Here is a 21,256-nt window from a genome sequence, read left to right as displayed (position 1 = left end):
TTATATGTTTTTCTTTTTACTTCCTTGTACGAAGTAAAAAGGAAGTATTGTAATCGCGAAAAGTTTCAGGCAGCATATTTCAACGAAAATATCACATTTTGACCTCTTTCAAATGCAATTTAACGATGTATTTCCGTGATATCTGTATGTAAGGACAGAATAAAACACTCTTTTCCTTAAAAAAAAAAAAAAAAAAAAAAAAAAAAAAAATTATAAAACTGTTTTAAAATGAATTCTGAAGAGAATTTTTGGTACTTACGTATTATCGCAACCAGGTTGGCGCGATTTGTAAGTTTGTGTAAAAAAATATGAATAGAAAGAAAATGTACATTTATTAATTACAGATAATTCTTAATACAGTTTTTTATATTATTTTGTTTTAAGATATAAAATAGCAATTAAACCCTTCCGGTTTCGAATTTGAATAAGTTGCAGAATTATTTTTTCGGTTGCAGAATAATCTTTTGGCTATTGCTTTTAGCACTGATTGAAAACCGTCTTCGCCATTAACAGCTTGAGCTTGGCGCCATATAAATTCGATAAGGTATGAGTCAAGATGATGACGGGCTGTTCCTCTCTGTTTTTTGTTGCGCCCATTTGGCTGAGCCCCACATGCGCTCTACATGTTGTGTGTGAACGCCCGTGTTCGGATCCACAAAGTTATATTTGTGATTAACAGTTCCATGCAGAAATCCAGCATTTTCGAACTCACTTATATTGTAATTTCCAGCAATCCGAATAAATGATGCTTCCTTCCTTGATATTTCCGCAAATTTTTTCCATGAGGATAACGGCGCTTCTGTTAGGTACAGTAACCAAAAAAGTCTCTTTCTTTTCTCGGCAAATTCCGCCGAAAACCCATTGCTGTGGTAGTACACGCCCAGTGTTATTTTTTCTTTTTACAAATAAACTTTCGTCTATTTCTACAATAAGTCCTTCGCCGCCTATTTCCTTTCTTTCTTTTTCATCTATTTCAAGGGCACATATCTCCCGCATGTAATTAATAATCCGCATGTAATCCCGCATGTAACGAAAAACTACGTATAACACGTAGGGTTGCCGTAAGTAGGGTCGCCAAATTTGGAGATTTATGCGAATTTTGGCCTGGTTGCGTTAATACGTAAGTACCGAATTTTTCGTGGCGTATGTACGAACGTATGTACGTACGTATCTCGCATAACTCAACGACTAGCCTCAGAACGTTGAAATTTTGTATATAAGACTGCTATAACATGTAGATATGCACCTCGTATTTTGGTTGCAATCGGCCGCACCAAACGTATATAAATATATTTATATATATATCCACTCTGTTACCCGGCTCAGTGATCTCAGTTTCTTTACTCTTATATGTTTGTAAATTGTACATTTTTTGCTTTAAAAATAATTGAAGTATGTTGTTCTTATCTTCCGGTTAAGATTTTTATGCCTTTAGTAAATCTGTATGCAATATTTTTAGAATTATCAACAATTTTAAAATTGTTTAAGTGCCGCTAAGCCTAATAATGTTTTTGTTGGCGGCCATTGCTCTTGTTTACATTTGAAACAGCAGGATAGCGGATTTGTTGCCAATCTAGAGAAACTTAGCTTCGCAACAACAAAGATAACGCCTTCATTTATTATTTATTATGCTTAATCCTTTCTGGAATTTTTTCGAGGAAATAAGTGTTTAAGATTTACTTCGTAATTTTTAATACAGATATTCTGAGTTTTTATGTATTTTTGCATTGTCGCGAAGTGAAAACTGAATTAAGGGGACTCATACACCTTAAAACCCATAAGATCTTCGAATATGTGACTGTTGCAAGAATTGGAATAACTTATTTATTTTAAAAGCAATTACTTCCAACGTTTTACAGCTGACTATATAATATAGCTGCTTTCTGAAATAGTAATCAGAAAGTTTGTGTTGCCTCAAATATTTTGATAATTTAATCCGCTTTGTGACAACATTTTTCGTCATGTTTCCACCTTGCGCGCACAGTTTAAAACATTCTGTTGCATAATTTAATTCCATATTTAATATATAACTTTTATAACATTTGGAAACTACTGTGAACCTAAAATTCTAAAAATGTCATGTTAAATTTTTATTTTATTTTGAGTTGAGTTTATAAAATGTATTTTATTTAAAAAATCTGTAATGTTTTCGAACATAAATTTTTTAATACTAAAATATTCATCAAATTTTTGGTTCAGTTAGAAAATAGTAGCCATATAAAGAATTCCATCCAATTTCAAGTATGTACCATTAGCCATTTTTAAAATATCATGCGCGCAAGGTGGAAACATGATGAAAACTTTTGTCACAAAGCGGATTAAAACAAAAAGCTAAAAAATCATTCTGCTTTCAACTCTGCTTTATACTTAAATTTCGTTGACTATTAGACAACATTAACTATTAAAAAACATTGTCTTGTACACATCACAGAAAAGCAATGCGCATTATTGTTTCATCGAAAGTATTCTTTATTTTCAGCTGTCTTAATTTTTTTTTTTCAATTACTTTCTTTTTGATCAATCAAAAACTTTTTTTTACCTTTCATATTGTTTTCGCTATGCTCTATTTCGACATAAGTTTCGAAAATTGCAACCTATTTATAATAATATTTAAAGTATTCATTAAAAAATAAATACTTTAGAAAAGTAAATAACATTCTCATGACGAAATGAAGTTAAAAAAAAATAGTGTAAATTCGGGACACTTTATAATGCTCGTAGGTATTATAAGAATCTTATAATGTATGTGCTGCGCGAGAAAAGGATCGCCTGGCCCGTGAGGGTATCGAACCCGCGACCTTGGCGTTATTAGCACGACGCTCTAACCAAGTGAGCTAACGGGCCGCGCTGTTCAGGTAGAAAACTGCGACATATCTAGGATAAACATTACACTAATTTTTAAAATTTCATGATAATTTGTGAACAAAGTGTAGAATATTATAATTTACAAAAATATTTTTGGCAACACACACTTTCTGGTTACTAGTTTCTAAAGTAGCTGTATTATGTAATCAGCTGTAAAAAGTTGGAAGAATTGCTTTTAAAATAAATAAAATATCCCAATTCTTGCAACAGTCGCATATTCGAAGATCATAAGGGGTTTAAGGTGTATGAGTCCCCTTAATTAAATGAGAAATAATCAATCGTCTGTGAAAAACTCTTTTTTGTTTTGTTTGCTTAATTTCTGTTATACGTAGTTCTAGCTTTAGTATTAGAACATATGGCAACGATTAGATAATTCTTTAAATGATATAAATTATGTGCATTCTGAGTTTATAATATGAACGAAATATAATACTGTTAAGTAAACCTAGCGCCAGAGTGTCTCTATGGTAAACAAAGTGAATTTTAAAGAATGCATTTATTATATTGTGGTTAATGCGCTGTCGGCGAAGTAGATTTAATTCAATCTAATAAGTTTATGAAATGCAAGAAAAAAAGCGTATAATTTAATATGTCGTACAAGGAAGTCATGTGGTGTACACATCAGATTTTTTATAATAAATATTTTAGGTGGTTCGCAGCTCAAGCGGCTAGCTTGGAAAATTTCAGGTGTGGAGGGGATTAATTTGAGCTCAATTGTTTAATTTATGTGTTTCTGGCCATTTGCAAGGCTTAATTTCTAAAATTAGAAGTGCCGAAGCCTTATAGAAAACAGTCAGCAAAGTGAAACAAAAGTAAATAAATAAATAAAATGACTATTAATAATCATTAATAATTTAAAAATTAAATAGTTAATTATTATCATATTAATCAATTCTTATTTAATTAGTATTAAAAACTAACATTTGCCAATTATTATTAATTAAATAAAATTAATTAATAATAATTGTTAAAATAGTTAAAATTTTAAAGATTAAAGTAATTAAATAATTAAAATTAAAACTAAGTAAAATGTAAATATATAAATTAAAATTTAATAAACGATTTGTAATACAATTTTATTGCAAAAAATAAAATTTTCAGGATCAAATTTCTATTGAAATTGTTGTTCAGTTATATAAAAGAAGACCCGGATCCTTCTTATTTAGGGCTCCGGTGAGTTCCGGTTATAATTATGATTTGTCCCAAAAACAAAGAAGTACTGGCACAGTTTAAGCTCTGGTCATTTGTATTCCCTTTCATCACACAAAACCCTGCCCACATACACTGGTTATCATAAATTAAGGAAAAATCACAAAAATAGACAACTCCTTTAAAAATAAGCCAAACCGTGTAAAATTTGAATATGTTGAAGTAAGAGTAGCTGAGCAAAACTCCAATATGCAAATTAGTGACGCTGCACTAGGAATACGTCATCTGCGAGGGGCATAAAAGTCCATGTTTGAGAGCAAGCTCACATATTTCACTGTGATAGTGACATCAGAAATCTGAGATAGCCAATTCGTAACAATGATCACCAGGCATCAATTGCCCGCAGAACTACGATAGAAAGCCATTGGGAGACTAGAGGCAGGACAGAGTCAAACAAAAGTGGCCAGATGGCTAAATGTGAGTCCTTCTGTGCTTCATAGACTTTGGAGACAATTTCGAATCACAGATTCGGCACCCTAGGTTCAGCCAAGGACGGCCAACTGCTACGATGAGCGCCGATGACCGATATTTGACGTTATGTGCACTCAGGAATAGAACCGCTACTCCGACTCTTCTTAGATTCTCCCTTGCTGCAGCCACCGGAAGGTTGGTGTGAACGTCAACTGTGTGTAGAAGGCTTCACGAAGGTGGTTTGTATACGAGGCAACCAGCCATTTGTGTGCCGCTAACGTCATGCCATAGGAGAGACTGTTTGTAGTGGGCACGACAACATGTCCACTGGACGACTGATCAATGGAGGGCTGTTCTCTTTGCGTATGAATCCAGGTTTAGTCTAGAAAGCGATAGTAGGCGTTATCTGATATGGAGAGAACCTGCAACCCATTATCATCCGTCAAACATCCGTTAAAGAGATGCATACGGAAGAGGGAGTGTCTGTGTATGTGGTGGCATCTCTTTGGGTGGACGCACAGACCTCCATGTTTTTCCAAGGGGAACCGTGAATGCTCATGTTTATAGAGATGACATCCTTGATGCTTATGTGCGCCATATGCCGGGTCAATAGGTGATGCTTTCCTGTTACAGGACGACAATGCAAGAACATACAGGGCTCGCATCATATATGATTATCTTCAACAGGAAACACTTATGCGATGGAATGGCCAGCTCGATCCCCGGACTTGAATCCTATCGAGCGCGTTTGGGATGCTTTAGGGAGACGTCTAGCTGCTCTCAATCCGCCCCCTTAGACCCTTGCCGCGCTTGCAACTGCTTTGCAAGAGCAATGGCTCTCGCTTCCTATGGAACTGATGGACCGCATAATTGAAAGCATCACACATCGCTGAATGTGCTGTATTGCTTCTAGAGGCGATTATATTCCATATTGAAGGTACTTTTACTATAGCAAACTGACATCTTCGATTTGTTCATTTTATACATGTGCTAATTTCTATACTACCATAATTGCCTGTTAATTTCTTTTTATGTTATTTGATACCTTAGTATATGTTGTATATTGTGGGTAAGTTTCATAAAATTCTACATGTAACTTTTTGAGTAATCGTGATTTTTGTCATTTTTTTCTTAATTTATGATAACCAGTGTATTACGTTTGCCTTACAGTGCCAACTCATGACACTAATTAACGCATGTCTCATGGTAGGTGTGGTGCAATCAGGATGCAGATCTTCGATTCTTCTATACTTATTTCATCACTACCAGAGGCCGAGATTTTGCTCTAGTTAATCCAAATAACATTGTCCTATTCTTTTGCTGACTGATTAACAGTAGTGGGAGCTCGGTTGAATCTTTTCATTATTTGAGTGGTAACTGAAAAATATTATTTTTCATAAAATTTTAACATTTGGACCAAATTCTTGAAATCTGCTCTGAACAATCTTTGAACTTAATTTCACATTATATTGCACAAATTCCTTTTGTATGCACCCTGATGAATTTCTTCAGTTATTTTTAGGCACAGTACATTATTTGGTATTTACATTATTTGGTACTGTGCATTTGCACCTAATTGCAAATAAGCCTAACTAAAAGAGCCAGCTTGTTATTTTAATGATTGACTGTCTTTAGACCACTTCAGAAATTCAGAAACCCCACCTTTGCTTCTAATGTTTTCACAACAGAATTCTTAAATACTATTTAATTGGTGCTTTATGATAACTTAATTGACGATCCATCGCTTTCTAGATGACTAAATCAACCCTTTGTGTCACTTCTTTAATTCGCTTTATATCAATTTATTTTCTTCAAATCTGAGAATAATAATATCTTTTGACATATATTAAACGTAAGCAAAATAAATATAAAAAAGCCTGAAGTTTAATTATTTTTTATATAGGAAGTCAGATCCGCCCTCTAAATAGAACCTTGAAATGAAATTTGCACTTATATGTTTTAGTGTTCTCTGCATTAGTGAAAAGCAATTTCTGACTACAGAGTTTTACAATATTCGAATAATTCTTCATTATTTACAATTCAATTTTCAGTTGAAAAGGACACTAAACTTGGTGGAAAGGCCAAAGCAAGCCTGACAAAATTTTTTTATCGCATTTCCTACAGAAAGTTTTAATTTTGATTTACAGTTTTCTCTGTGATATCCCCGCTATTTTGACTCCTGAGTAGAAAAATGGGAAACATTTCCTTCCCGGATGCTTTTTTTTTTTGTCCTTGAAGGTGCAAGCGAGATCCTAGTTCGGAACTACTTCAAGTTTAAGGCATCACTTTTGTTAAGAACTTTTTATGGACTACTCATGTGTTTATCAATGATATGTCCAATGTACAAATGAAAAGTGGCTTCCAAGAATCTCAGTCTTATTTTACATCTCTTTTATATTTCTTTATGGAATTTATTTATAAATTAAATAAATATTAATTTATTTATTGTATTATAAATAAATATTTAATTCATTTATTATAAATAAAATAAATTATTATTATTTTATTAATTTTATTATTAAAATAATAAAAATACTAATAATCATTATTTTTTATTAAAAAAATAATAATATTAATAATTGTTAGCAATTTGCCCTGAAGGACTATCATTTTCGTTTTGGCATTTTGCATTGGTTCACTACAAATCCCCGATTCGCTTTTCGAATTGCTGCCACCAAATATTATGGCGTTGTATTATATTTAAAGAAATTAAATAATGAAGAATCTGCATAAAAGTACGTATTTTTCTAGCGCTGTGATGAAACAGCGGTACTTAGAGCCATCCAATTTTGAATAATATACGTTTCCACCCGAATATGGGCATCTGGTAGCCCAAATTTGGAATTTTTTATTATCGATTTTATCATTTTTAAACCTTTAACGAATTTTTGATTAACAAACTCAACGATTTCACAGCGAGCAATGGGAACACTCTACGGAGAAAACAAAACCTTTTTATTTCCAACGCGCGGAAATGTATATCGGAAATTCTAATGCTCATTTTAAAATTATTTTGCGACATTGCTGTTGAACTGAATTTTATAGTCTAGTGCGAAGAACATGATATTTAATAAATAAAGGTCAGACACAAAACTTTAAAAAAACGCTCTTTTGGACGTAATTTAAAATCTGAAACTTTTCAGATTTTATTTATGTTTTTTTTTTAATTTTTGCTTGTAATTTATTTATTTATTTATTTATTTTGGATAAAAAAATTGATTTTGCACACCTATTTCTTTATCTAACAGGTGAGCGAATCTCTATGCCTTAACTTTCCTATAAAATAATATATTAGCAAATTTTTTCCACCATTCAACTTTGTTATGCTTGAACAGAAATTTTCAAGCATAATATTTTGTGTTTCTATATATTTCATTTCTAAGGGATTAATTCTTAAACTAGCTAGGACTATGGAAACTACTTAGCTTAAACTTGTTTCAGCATTAGACTGAAATACGTATACCACGATCAGATTGCGTTTTCTTATTTATTCTTATTATTTTTATAATTTTTAATTTTTTAAAATATTTTAAAAACTTAATAGCAAGCGCTTGATGATGATAAACAGCAAAATAAAAAATTCTCTGATTCCCATTTTTTTCGCTTTACATAAATAATGCTTTATAAATATAACGCCATATTTTATGAATGCACTTATTCATTCTTTTGGAGATTTCGCTTTTCATTATTGGCTCAAAAGGGACGTTAGTCCCGAATGAGATGTTAGTTTCGTAAAGGCATTTTGCCTTGAATCACTATGAACGGTGTATCACTTTGAAATTGTTGCCACCAAAAATTATCGGCATGTATTATATTTACAGAAATTCATTAATGAAGAATCTACATGAATGTATGCATTTTCCTCGCATTGTGAAAAAACAAGAATGCCCAGAGACATCAAATTTTGAATAATTTAGACCTCAATCTGAACATGCGCACCAAAAAGCTCGAAATTTAAATTTAAATTAATTTTATTATCTATTTCATATTTTGGAATAATTAACGAATTTTTCGGTTACAGATTAGTTTTACTATCGATTTGTAAAACGATTGTGTTATTTTGTATCGATTTGTGTTATTTTGTAAAACGTTAACGAATTTTTGATTAACAAACTCACTGATTTCAAAGCGAGCAGTGGCAAACGGAAAACTGTACGGGAAATAAAATATATCCAGTGCGCGAGACTATATATCGGGAATTCTAAAGATATGCTATTTTTAAATATTTTGTGATTTTGCTCTTCAGTCAAATTTTACGTGGTGTAAGCGTCAAAAACGTATTATCTGGTAGCTAAAGCTAAAGTAAACCGTTAATAATAAAAAGCCAGAAAAATGTTTTGTAAAGACGTCTTAGTAAGAAAACTAAACTTTAGGATTCAACTGAGAAAAGCCTGAAAAAAAAAAAAAAAAAAAATGTATGCCGACACTTAGCACTGAATCAGGAATTCTAAACGTAAACTTCTATACTGCTTTTAAAAATTTTGTAATTTTACTCTTGAACTGTGTATGGCGTAAATGCGAAGAAAATTATGCTTAATAAAAAAAGCTAAAAAGACAAAAACAAAAAAGGAGGTAGGAGTGAGTATAACAGCAAAAAATAATCTGCGAGCTCAGTGAGAGGGTAAAAAAACTTAACAAAAACATTTAGTGACCATTAAAATCTAAAATCTTTCAATATTTTACTTTCTTGTACGAAGTAAAAAGGAAGTATTGTAATCGCGAAAAGTTTCAGCAAGCAAAGTTCAACAAATATATCCATTTTGACCGCTATCGAATGAAATTTAACGATGTTTTTACGTGATATCTGTACGTAAGGACAGAATAAAAGACTCTTTTCCTCCAAAAAAATTATAAAACTGCTCTAAAATGAATTCTGAAGAGAATTTTTCGTGGCGTATGCACGAACGTATGTACGTACGTATCTCGCATAACTCAACGAGTAGCCTCAGAACGTTGAAATTTTGTATATAGGACTGCTATAACATGTAGATGTGCACATCATATTTTGGTTGCAATCGGCCGCACCAAACGTATATAAATATATTTATATATATATCCACTCTGTTACCCGGCTCAGTGATCTCAGTTTCTTTACTCCTATATGTTTGTAAATTGTACATTTTTTGCTTTAAAAATAATTGAAGTATGTTGTTCTTATCTTTCGGTTAAGATTTTTATGCCTTTAGTAAATCTGTATGCAATATTTTTAGGATTATCAGCAATTTTAAAATTGTTTAAGTGCCGCTAAGCCTAATAATGTTTTTGTTGGCGGCCATTGCTCTTGTTTACATTTGAAACAGCAGGATAGCGGATTTGTTGCCAATCTAGAGAAACTTAGCTTCGCAACAATAAAGATAACGCCTTCATTTATTATTTAAATCATGCTTAATCCTTTCTGGAATTTTTTCGAGGAAATAAGTGTTTAAGATTTATTTCGTAATTTTTAATACAGATATTTTGAGTTTTATGTAGTTTTGCCTTGTCGCGAAGGGAAAACTGAATTAATTGAATGAGAAATAATCAATCGTCTGTGAAAAACTGTTTCTTTTTTGTTTTGTTTGCTTAATTTCTTTTATACGTAGTTCTAGCTTTATTATAGTATTAGAACATATGGCAACGATTAGATAATTCTTTAAATGATATAAATTTTGTGCATTCTGAGTTATAATGTGAACGAAATATAATACGGTTAAGTAAACCTAGCCCCAGAGTGTCGCTATGGTAAACAAATAGAGTGAATTTTAAAGAATGCCTTTATTCTGTTGTGGTTTATGCGCTATCGGCGAAGTGGACTTAATTCAATCCAATAAGTTTAAAGAAAATGCAAGAAAAAATGGGTATAATTTAATATTCCGTACAAGGAAGTCATGTGGTGTACACATCAGATTTTTTTTTAATATTATTACAGCAGTTAACATTTATTTGTGTGAAGTTTTAAAGCAGTTGCAAACATCGTGTTTTTTTTTTTTTTTCACGGCTCTCTAATCTGGTAAGTGAAAGTGAAACCCTACCGCCTTTAATAAGATAACCGCTATCTTTTAAACAGGTCATCTTAAGGTATAGTTGAGAGTCTTCTTATTTTCTCTAAAGGATAATTATGTAGCCAAAAACTTATTTTTATAAACAGGGTTTGATAGCTTAAAGTAATTCGTTTTAAAGGTAGTAGGGAAACTATCTTTAATGGAATTAAAAATAGTTATATTTCAATTACGTGGCTTACTTTTAGGGTTTCTCTAAGTCTTTGTTTGATGTTTCCTTCTTGGAGTATTACTGGTGTATGTTTTCGATCGCATTAGCTGGCACATTAGTTTTGATATATTAACCTTGTTAGTGACGTAGTTTAAATCTTTTTAAAGCAAACTAAACAAAATAAAAGAGAAAAATGGAAATTCCTGTAGCGACAAAGAATATCTTCATTTGGTTCATTTTTAACATTTTGAGTAAGGAAATGTTTTCATCGGGATAAGTTTAAAAAAGTTCTCAAATTACGAAAGAAATTTTAATTTTCTTTATTTCTTACAAATATGGCAACAAATTTGTTAAAGGATAACTGGTAATATTATTATAGATTCTATTAGGGGGGAGGGTGGATAAAGCAACAGTTGTATAAAATATTTCTTCCGGATTCTTAGCATGCCTTCGTGGTGTAGTGGTCAGGTCGTTCGATGCGTAATCGACAGATCCGTGGTTCGAGTCCCGGCGAGCGTATTGCTCATTTTTCATATAGTCTTGCTTCGAAATAGCCTAATGTCTCTACAGTGGCGCCCGAACTAAAAAGGGTGACGGATAATGATTCTTCTCCACCAGGATTTGGCGATTGGGTCTCCTAGTCCCCAGTCGCCCTTTAAAAGGAGGTATAATATAAAGAAGGTAATATTATAACGTATATAATATGTTTAATATATAAGGTATTTCTCCCGCCTTCTTAGCATGCCTTCGTGGTCAGCACGCTCGATGCGTATTCGAGAGGTCCGTGGTTCGAGTCCCGGCGAGGGCACTACTTATTTTTCATATACTCTTGCTTCGAAATAACCTAATGTCTCTACAGTTAAACATAGATTTTGTGTTGCTTTAGTTAAACATTTCGTGTCTTATCCTTTCAGTTAGTCGCTTGGGCAGCCAGTCAGCTAAAATAGCTATTATAAAAAAAGCAAAATAATATTTAATGGTTTTGTTGGTTTATGCATTAGCACTGAAGGCGTAATGAGTAAGTTTCCTCAAGCGCAGTTTTCAGTAAAGAAAATAATATTCTTCACAGACATTAAAACACTGAATTATCGAAAAGGAGATAACTTACATAGAATAATCATCAGTCCTAAATATCATCAGGCTTACCTATTTAAGCAAAAAGGAAAAAAAAAAAAAAAACAGGAACATACTTTTGACACCGTACCTGAAAAGAGAATGTACTAACTCAATACACTTCACGTAGCTAAGGTGAAAGTCAAATAGACTGCATTGCTCACGAACTTTACTTTCTCTCGGCAATATATATCTTGGTTCACGTTCGTTTCGTATGCCTTTCGAGTTTCATTATGCAAAATACGTAAATTTATGCTAACATTGCCCCTGTTTTGCTAATGAAACTCATACTAATTGCAATTCATTCCTGCAAAACTGAAATTTAGCTTTAGGAATTGGTTTAGTCATAATATCAGCAACCATTTGCTCTGTTGAAAGATACAGTTAGTCAATAAAGTCTGCGTACAACAAGAAAAGTAATATCAAATCCAAATTTTAAGGTGCGAAAAGGGTAGTTTCTTAAAGTTTTATTTTTTAAATATTTAGTTTCAATAAGGGACTTTGAAATTATTTAACTGTAATATTCTCATATCTAAAAAATTATGAACATTAATTTTTAAAAGATAAGTGGCCAGAAATCAAAGCCAATAAATTTTGCGTACTACGCGAAGGAGGCGGGGTATTTCTTATCTAACTTTTAAACTTAAAACTTGAGAATGCAAAGAAGGTTACACTTTCAAGGTCATTGACTTCCGAAGCAAATTTCACGTTGTTTGGAAGTTGTCTTTGACGAAAATGACAACCAATAAAGAAATTCTTTTAGTTACGAGACAACTAATTATTAAATTGAGAGATGAAGGTAAGACTCTTCGTTATATTGGTAAAACCATTGGAAAACCATTTTCTAATGTGCAAAGAGTTATTCAAAACTATCTTGACACTGGTAGTCTTGCTGTAAAACCAAGATGTGGGAGACCGAAGAAGCTAACGCAGAGAGAAGAAGGAAAAATTCTTTTACGAATTAAACAAAATCCTAAACTTTCTGCTGCAAGCATTGCAAAAGACATTTTTTTTAACTAGCAACAAGAAAATTTCTCCGGAAACTGTACGAAAAGTGCTGAGAAAGGTCGATTATCATGGACGCAAACCTAGGTCTAAGCCATACATTTCCGAGACAAATAGAAAGAAAAGAATTGCTTTTGCCAAAACATATTTAAACTCTTCGCAGGACTTCTGGAACAATGTAATTTAGTCAGATAAAAGTAAATTTACAATATTTAAAGTTAATGCCACCCTGTTGTATGGAGAAAACCAGGAACAGAACTGAATCTGAGAAATTTAAATCAAACTGTCAAACATGGAGCTGGCGGTTTGATGGTATGGGGGTGTATGTCGTCGAAAGTAGTTGGAAATTTTTACATTATTGATAAAGTCATGCATAAGTATGTTTATCTGGATATTGTGAAGAAACCTCTACGAGACAGTGCCCGAAATTTAAACCTTTCTAATACCTTTATTCTCCAATAAGACAACGACCCGAAACATACAACTAAAATTGTGAAGGAATATCTCCTCTATCACACTCCAAGACAGTTGCGTACTCATGCACAGTCACCAGACCTCAATCCAATCGAACATTTGTGGGCAAAATTGGAGAAACGAATTCGAAAACACAATATTACGTCGCGAAATGAGCTAATTAGTAAATTGCAGGAAAAATGGGCGAAATTTACGTCGGATGACAGTGAAAAACTAGTTCAGTCAATGCCCAGACGTCTGCAAGCTGTTTTGAAGAATAAAGGATATTGAAGTAATGTAAAAAACTTACATTTTGCTTTTTTTTTTTTTTTTTTTTTGAAAGTGTACGCAGACTTACTGGAGGGAATTTCTGAGTTGTTTTGATAAAATATATTTTTGTAAAAATGTAAAATGTATTACACTGATATTATTTACTTTTTATTTAAGCTTACAATTTTAGCTAATAGAAGAAAAAATGCAATGATTAAAATACATTTTTCTATGCTTTAAGTGTTTTTTTTTTAAATTTAAAATTTAGTCTGTACGCAGACTTTTGTGGCTAACTGTAAGCAAGTTTTACTATTCTTTTGTTATTCAAGTCGCGTATATGATGAACTTTTGTATCAATATGTTTTGTGCGCGAACTGAATTTTTCAGATTCTACAAGTCTTATAGTAGACTGATTATCTTCAAATACCTTTATCGGTAGAGTTTGGGGTAGATTGAAATCTTTTGTTAATTTTAATAGCCATAATAGTTCTTGCGTAGCTTGCGATAGTGCAACATATTCAGCTTCTGCTCAGGATAAAGAAACAAGTTTGTTTTCTTGAAAAGCACGAAATACAGTTTTTTCCTAATAAAATAACACTTCCTGATGTAGTTTTTCTATCTTCAATATCTTGTCTCCAATCAGCATCTGAATAAACTGTAATATTAGGTTCTTCACTCGACGAAATTTGTAAAGATAGATTCTTTGTCGTGTTTAAGTATCTAATGATTCTTTTAACAGCATTCCAGTCCTTTTGACGTGGATTATTACACCTTCTGCTGACTATGTGAGTTGAAGCTGTGATATATGGTCTTGTGATAGACGATATATACAAAAGACTTCCAATAGCTTGGCGAAATTTATCATTTGAAGTTAGGAGATTTTCTTCCTTGTTTAGGTTATAATAGTTTGTTTCCATTGGTGTGCTAGCGGATTTCGCTTCTTCAAGTTGAAATTGCTTGACAAGTTGGTTTATTTTATTTTTCTGTGATAAGAGATAACTTCCATCTTCCTTGCGATTTATTTCCATGCCTAAGAAATATTTAGCTTTACCAAGATGCGTTATTTGGTAACGTTTCTCTAAATCATTAATTGTTTGAAGAATTAGTCCTTCTTCTGTAGAACTTATTAGGATGTCATCAACATACACTATTAAATTAATTCTTTTATCACGAACCACTTTTGTGAAAAGGCACGGATCTGCTTTGCTTTGACTAAACCCAAGATTCTTCAATGTATTTTCAATTTCTGCATTCCAGCACCTAGCTGCTTGTTTGAGACCATAAATCGACTTCTGTAATTTACAAACTTTATGTCTTTCTTCCGAAACCACGAATCTTTCAGGTTGTTCCATATGTATTTCTTCATTTAAATTGCCATACAAAAAAGCTGTTTTAACATCTAGTTGATGTAATTAAGACACAAACACACGCCGAATAAGTACTAATTCACAAGTCAAACAACAAAAATCAGCGTTAATTTTCAAAATTTTTTCACAGGACTATTTTCGGATGGTTTTACCGAACCGCCACCCTCAGCTGCAAAACCGCAAATGTCCTGTGAAAAAATTTTGAAAATTAACGCTGATTTTTGTTGTTTGACTTGTGAATTAGTATCTAGTTGATGTACTTTGGCATTATTATACGCTGCCCATGCTAAGAAGATTCTTATCGTAGTGTGTTTCACTACTGGTGAAAACGTTTCATCATAATCACTGCTGTATTTTTGAGTAAATCCTTTGGCTATTAAGCGTGCTTTGTATTTTATATTTTTACCAGTTCCATCATATTTTGTCTTAAAGATCCATTTGCTGCCTACTGCATGTTTTTCTGGTGGTAATTCTGTAAGTGTATAGGTTTCATTTTCTTTTAGAGAATGTATTTCTTCTTGCATAACCTTGATCCAAGCTTCTTGTTCACGTTTTGGTAAGTTTAGAATTTCTTCAAAGCTTTCTGAATCTTTATTTTTAGGTAAGATTGATTCTTCGTCTTCTGCTTCATAAGAGAATCTTTCCGGTGGGACCCCTTTGGTTGATCTGCTAGAAACCCTTCTTTCTACATTTTCTTCACATTTAATTAACTCTTCAGAACTTTTTGTGTATTTAATTATTTGTGTGTATTTAATTATGGCAAAGCACACTAGGGCTATCTTCCTAAGAGGAGGGATGCCTTTCGTGGAGGACTTTCTAAGGGAAACTGGCTCGTATACACGTTACACATGGGGAAAACCACGAAAACACCCATGCAGCCAGCCCGTTCGCGGGATTCGAACCTCGGACCGAACTACCAGTGTTCAGCGACTTTACCGCTCGGCCGCTGTCAGAACTTTTTGAATCTTCTGTAAAATCATCGCCAAGAGATGTTTCTTCATTATTTTATTCATCTTCTTGCGAGTTATTGAAGTGAATTAATTCTAAATCTTCAGCATTATTTTCTGCATGTTTGTCAGATAAAGACGCGTTTTCTGAAAATTTAACAGTTCTACTTACTATTATTTTCCTTCCACCTACATAAATCCTGTATCCCTTACTTCGTAAATCGTATCATACGAATATTCCTTCTTCAGCTTTGTTGTCGAATTTATGCCGTTTTTGTTTGTTCACATAATAAAATGCTTTACAGCCAAATACTCGTAAGTGACTTAAATTTGGTTTTCTACCATTCCACAATTCATATGGTGTTCTATCTGTGGCTTTAGTTGGTAACCTATTTTGAAGATATGCGGCAGTAGCTGCTGCTTCAGCCCAGAATCCTTTCGGTAATTTAGAGTTTATTAGCATAGCTTTTGTCATTTCTATTAAAGAGCGATTTTTCCTTTATGCGACACCGTTCTGTGCCGGACAATAAGGAATCGAAGTTTGATGAAATATACCAAGTTTCTTTAAATAATTTTCAGTAGTTTCGTTACAGTATTATGTACCGTTGTCGGATCTGAGAACCTTTATAGTCTTTCTAAATTTATTTGTTGTCGATGCAACATACTGTTTAAGTTTGTCGAATACTTCATCTTTTGAAGTAATAAAATAAATTTGAGTATAACGCGAATAGTCATCAATGAAAGTTACGAAATATCTTTTCCCTCCTAAGCTGTTGACTTCAATTGGCCCACACACATCAGTGTGCACTAAATCCAGTGGATTTTTAAATCTAAAACTAGTTTTGGGATTAGATTTTTCAGTTAGTTTCGCTTTTACACAAGTAGAACATTCCACACTATGAGTGCATTTGCCAAGTTTAATGCCGTCTGCCAAATCATTTTTCTCTGTTTTTATGGCATCTATATTTCTGTGGCCTAATCGTTGATGCCATTTTAGTATACAGTTCGTATTAGAACATGAAACATCATTAGCTAAATATGCTTTCTCGTCAATTGAGTTTATGGTCAATTTATATAAAACTTTGCTGAGCGTTGCCGTCGGCTACGAGTATATTGTTACGCTTTATTTAACACACAATGCAACCTTTATTCGTAACAGATTGAACAGAAAATAAATTACTATCTAAACCTGGTACATACAATACATTTTCTAGTTTTATTTGTGTAACCTGACCCTTTAAGTTTTGAACTTTAAAATAGCCTTCACCAATACCATAAGAATTTAATTTAGCACCATTGGCTACAGTTACTATTTGTTTATTAGAGTCATTTAACTGAGAGAAAAAATTCTTATCCCTCGACATATGTGTTGAGGCTCCTGAGTCGATAACCCATTCTTGCGTTTGCGTGTTTTCATGTTTATTTTCCACTTTTAGAACTTGATTAAACTGAATCTGCGAATTTTCAGTTTCAATACTTTTAAGATACTTATTTTCCTTAAGTTTTGTACTCTTTTTCTACACTTTGCGTATTTAATATTTGGCATGCATTACTTTTATTAATTTTGAGAATAATTTCTTACTTTACTGTTACTTACATCTGTTTTCGGGGAAGTTCTAGCGTTGCGTTTTAAATGAAAACAGTCATTTATCGTATGGTTATTTCTCTTACAATAAGTATAATATCGTGTAACATACTTTGATTTATTTTCGCTTTTACTTTTTAAAACAGATGAATCGTATTTTTGAACTTTCTTAGTTTCCACACGTCTACAATAGTCATCTATTAGTTTGTTTTTAACATATTCTATCGACAATTAAGCTTCCGATTTACTTTCTATTGCAGTTATTAAGGAGTTGTATGAATTTGGTAAAGAACATAGTAATATTGCTATTAAGTTATTTTCTTTAATTTCTTCACCTATACTACACAGCTTTTCAGCCAATTCTAGTACTCCTTTGATATGTTCCTGCATTTTAGAACTTTCATTATATCTAATGGAATATAGTTTTCTAAGAAGAAATAACTTGTTTGTTAAATTTACATGTTCATGGACACATTTTAACTTCTGCCAAACTTCTTTTGCAGATTTACTATGCAAAACATGGGTAATTTTTGAATCCGAAATGTTTAGGCATATTAAAGCTTTAGCTTTACAATCATTCTTTAACCAAATATCAGTAACAGTGTCCGGTTTTTCATCGAATACAACATCATCTAAACCTTCTTTTATTAGAAGTTGTTCTATTATAAATTTCCATGCTGAATAATTTTCATCGGTTAATTTCTCTACATAAACTGATTCTTTTAGAATAGACATAATTATTCGTTACAATTATTCTTTTAAACTTTGTAACTAGTATTTTCAACAACGAGTTTTAATACTTTATGCCCCTGGAATCTTACAACATTACAAAATTTCAATTTTAGAATTAGAAGCATTTCCACAAGGCAATTACCCTATTCAGTCTCATAATCTTTTGTTGGTTTATGCATTAGCACTGAAGGCGTAATGAGTAAGTTTCCTCAAGCGCAGTTTTCATTAAAGAATCATAAGTCAAAAAATTAACTACGAAATCTTTATTTAATAAAATAGGATAATTTTGCTTAACTTAAGCATAACAAAAAATAATAATCTTCACAGACATTAAAACACTGAATTATCGAAAAGGAGATAACTTACATAGAATCATCATCAGTCCTAAATATCATCAGGCTTACCTATTTAGGCAATAAGAAAAAAAACAGGAACTTACTTTTGACACCGTACCTGAAAAGAGAAAGTACTAACTGAATATACTCCACGTAGCTAAGGTGAAAGTCAAATATACTGCATTGCTCACGAACTTTACTTTCTCTCGCCAATATATATCTTGGCGCACGTTCGTTTCGTATGCCTTTCGAGTTTCATTATGCAAAATACCTAAATTTATGCTAACAGGTTTTAACGAATCCAGGTAGCGTAATTTTATGCCTCCGGCTGGTACTTAATAATAACTGAGAAGAAAATTTCCTTTATTTCTTTTAAATCGTTTAATGTTATTAATGAATAACAGGCAAATTAGATTTGAAAGAAAAATTAAATATTTTACACTTTGTCATGTGGTAACCTCTTGCTTTTAAATCTCTGAGTTTTCTGATTAAATTTGTAAATTTGAAACATATATAGCTTACGCTTTGCCTTGTGGCAGCACATTGTAAATCGGGCCCGGTCAGATTGGTTGGGTTTGGTGAAACCTTAAAATCTGTTGCCAGTAAGTGTGGGACTAGTGTCCAGCAAACGAGAAACCTGTATCATTTATTGGTGGTTTTTTAGACTGTCTCCCGCCTCTCGCCTAATACGGAGGCTTAATGGTTATGGAGCAGGACGTGTGTGCTTGAAGTATAACATACAGAAACACCGTACCTATTACAATTTTAACCACTTTACCGAGCAGAGCTGTCGGATGTGTTCTAGATGTCCTCGAGTTTTAATTGTGTCACATATTGTAGAGACATTAGGATTTTTTTCGAAGCAGAAGAGATGAAAAATGAGCAATGCCCTCGCCGGGACTCGAACCACGGAGCTCTCGAATTCGCGTCGAGCGTGCTGACCATTAGACCACGAAGACATGCTAAGAAGGCGGAAGAACTACCTTTTAGTATTACCTCAAAATAGCTTTCAAAATCATTTGTTGTCGACTTGAGGGTTCGTAACTTGAGACACCATTTGTCATCCAAGGCGTGTTTAGTTCAGATAATTTGTTCGTGATCAAAGGCATTCGTGGGTCGAGGTTTTAATGTAATTAAAATAATTTTTTCTAAATAATTCCCAGATTTAAATTAAGAAGAACGATTTCTTTAATTAAACCTTTTCCCTAAAAACAGCTATTTCTTTAACATAAGTTATTTTCAACTAGACAATCTTGCCATAAATATCTTTAACCATAATAAGGATCTTGCTATAAATATCAAAATTGACTATTATCTTGTTATAAATATCATTTCTTTATCTAATCTCTTATAAATATCTTCATCGCCTCTAATGATGTTAATTTCTAAAGACGTTCCAGTATCTTAATTTACTGCAGATGTATTTTTCCAATTTCGAAGCCTAATAATAGTCCCAATACAATATAATTGGATTAATTTTTCCAAATACAGTGCTGTCTTTTGCAATTTTTATGCACTTTTACAAAAATAGCCATCTGTCTCTTTTAAAAGCTCTGTTCTATTATTACCGCAACTAATTCAACAAGAGAATTTGTTAGCTATTTTTATAAGTTATCTACACGTGCAAAAAGAAGAAAATAGCTTTCTTATTGCGAAAATGGACATTTTCCATATATACACTTGGTTGAAGAAATACAGACTCTCATCTATATCTGAAACATGTACTGTTTTCTTGGTCTATTGAATAGAGAAACATGTAAAAACCTGAAGCTTAAGATAAGGTTATGCAACTTTTTTTAGAAATCGTATCTTTCTTTTTTCTTTTCTACTTTTCTTGTCTCTTTTCCGTAGTCTAAAGTAGAACCACTTTGCTACTCAGGTTGTTTTGCATCTACTTTTAGTAACTAAATAAAGGACAATGCAGACACATTGAATGAAATTGATAAAAAAAGTAAAAATGCTTAAGCATCTTTAAAAGCGATTCTGCCAGCTTTTCCATTGCGTTAACTTAATAGCCCTAATGTACTTCCACGGTTTTTATGAAAGAAACTGCTTATAAGACTACTTAGAAAGCATAAAACACTTTGCGCGTTATTTTAAACATTTTTATCAAATATTACTATATAATGGGAGGAGGTGAGTTAGCTGGAATAAAACACTGCTTGATAAATATTTGATTGTAACTGAAATTTAAAATTTTGGGGATCACAGTTTCTTTTTTTTTTTTTTTTTTTCTTTTTTTAAGCTTTTCTTTACCCGATCAGAAGGCTTGAGGCTAGATCAAAAGCTTTTCTTAAATTTTTAAACTATTTTTTGATAATCTATCCATTTCAAACTTTGGACATATTTTTCAAACTTCAATTTAGATTTTTTTTTCAAATTTAACATTGAAATTATTTTTCGCACACACATTTATTTGTCGAAAAAAAAAAAAAAAATAAAATTCTCAGAATTTTATTGAATTCTTAGAATATCATCGGATAGAGCGGAAAGCACAGGATATTAGCATAATTTCTTATGTTATGATGAATTTTCGAAACTATTTAAAACGAATGACGCAAGAGTGTTTAAAAATGTAAGAAAAGTGCACTTGTAAAAGTCAGGTTATTCGAACATGACAATGCATGCGGAGGATTAAGTGTCTAAAGAAACTCCTTCGTGGATGATTTTATACGGGAAACTGGCCCTTTTCCTTACACATGAGAAAAGCATGAAAAGTATATATGGAAACTTGTCGTTCACTGAATCTGAACCCATGTCGAACTACCAGTATTC

The 21,256-nt window shown here is 32.4% G+C and overlaps 1 non-coding gene across 1 annotated transcript; it reads right to left on the bottom strand.

Moving 5' to 3' along the window:
- Positions 1 to 2,770: 2,770 nt before the first annotated feature.
- On the bottom strand, positions 2,771 to 2,844 carry TRNAI-AAU (transfer RNA isoleucine (anticodon AAU)). Its single transcript has one exon. It is a non-coding gene; the product is annotated as a tRNA-Ile (tRNA).
- Positions 2,845 to 21,256: the final 18,412 nt, after the last annotated feature.

Source organism: Stegodyphus dumicola, chromosome 3 (genome assembly GCF_044657685.1).
Source record: "Stegodyphus dumicola isolate Sdum_Otavi_A_Nest chromosome 3, ASM4465768v1".
In the NCBI taxonomy this organism is placed as follows: Eukaryota; Metazoa; Arthropoda; class Arachnida; order Araneae; family Eresidae; genus Stegodyphus; species Stegodyphus dumicola.
Note: the sequence above shows the minus strand (reverse complement) of the source record. Positions and strands in the feature narration are given on the sequence as shown.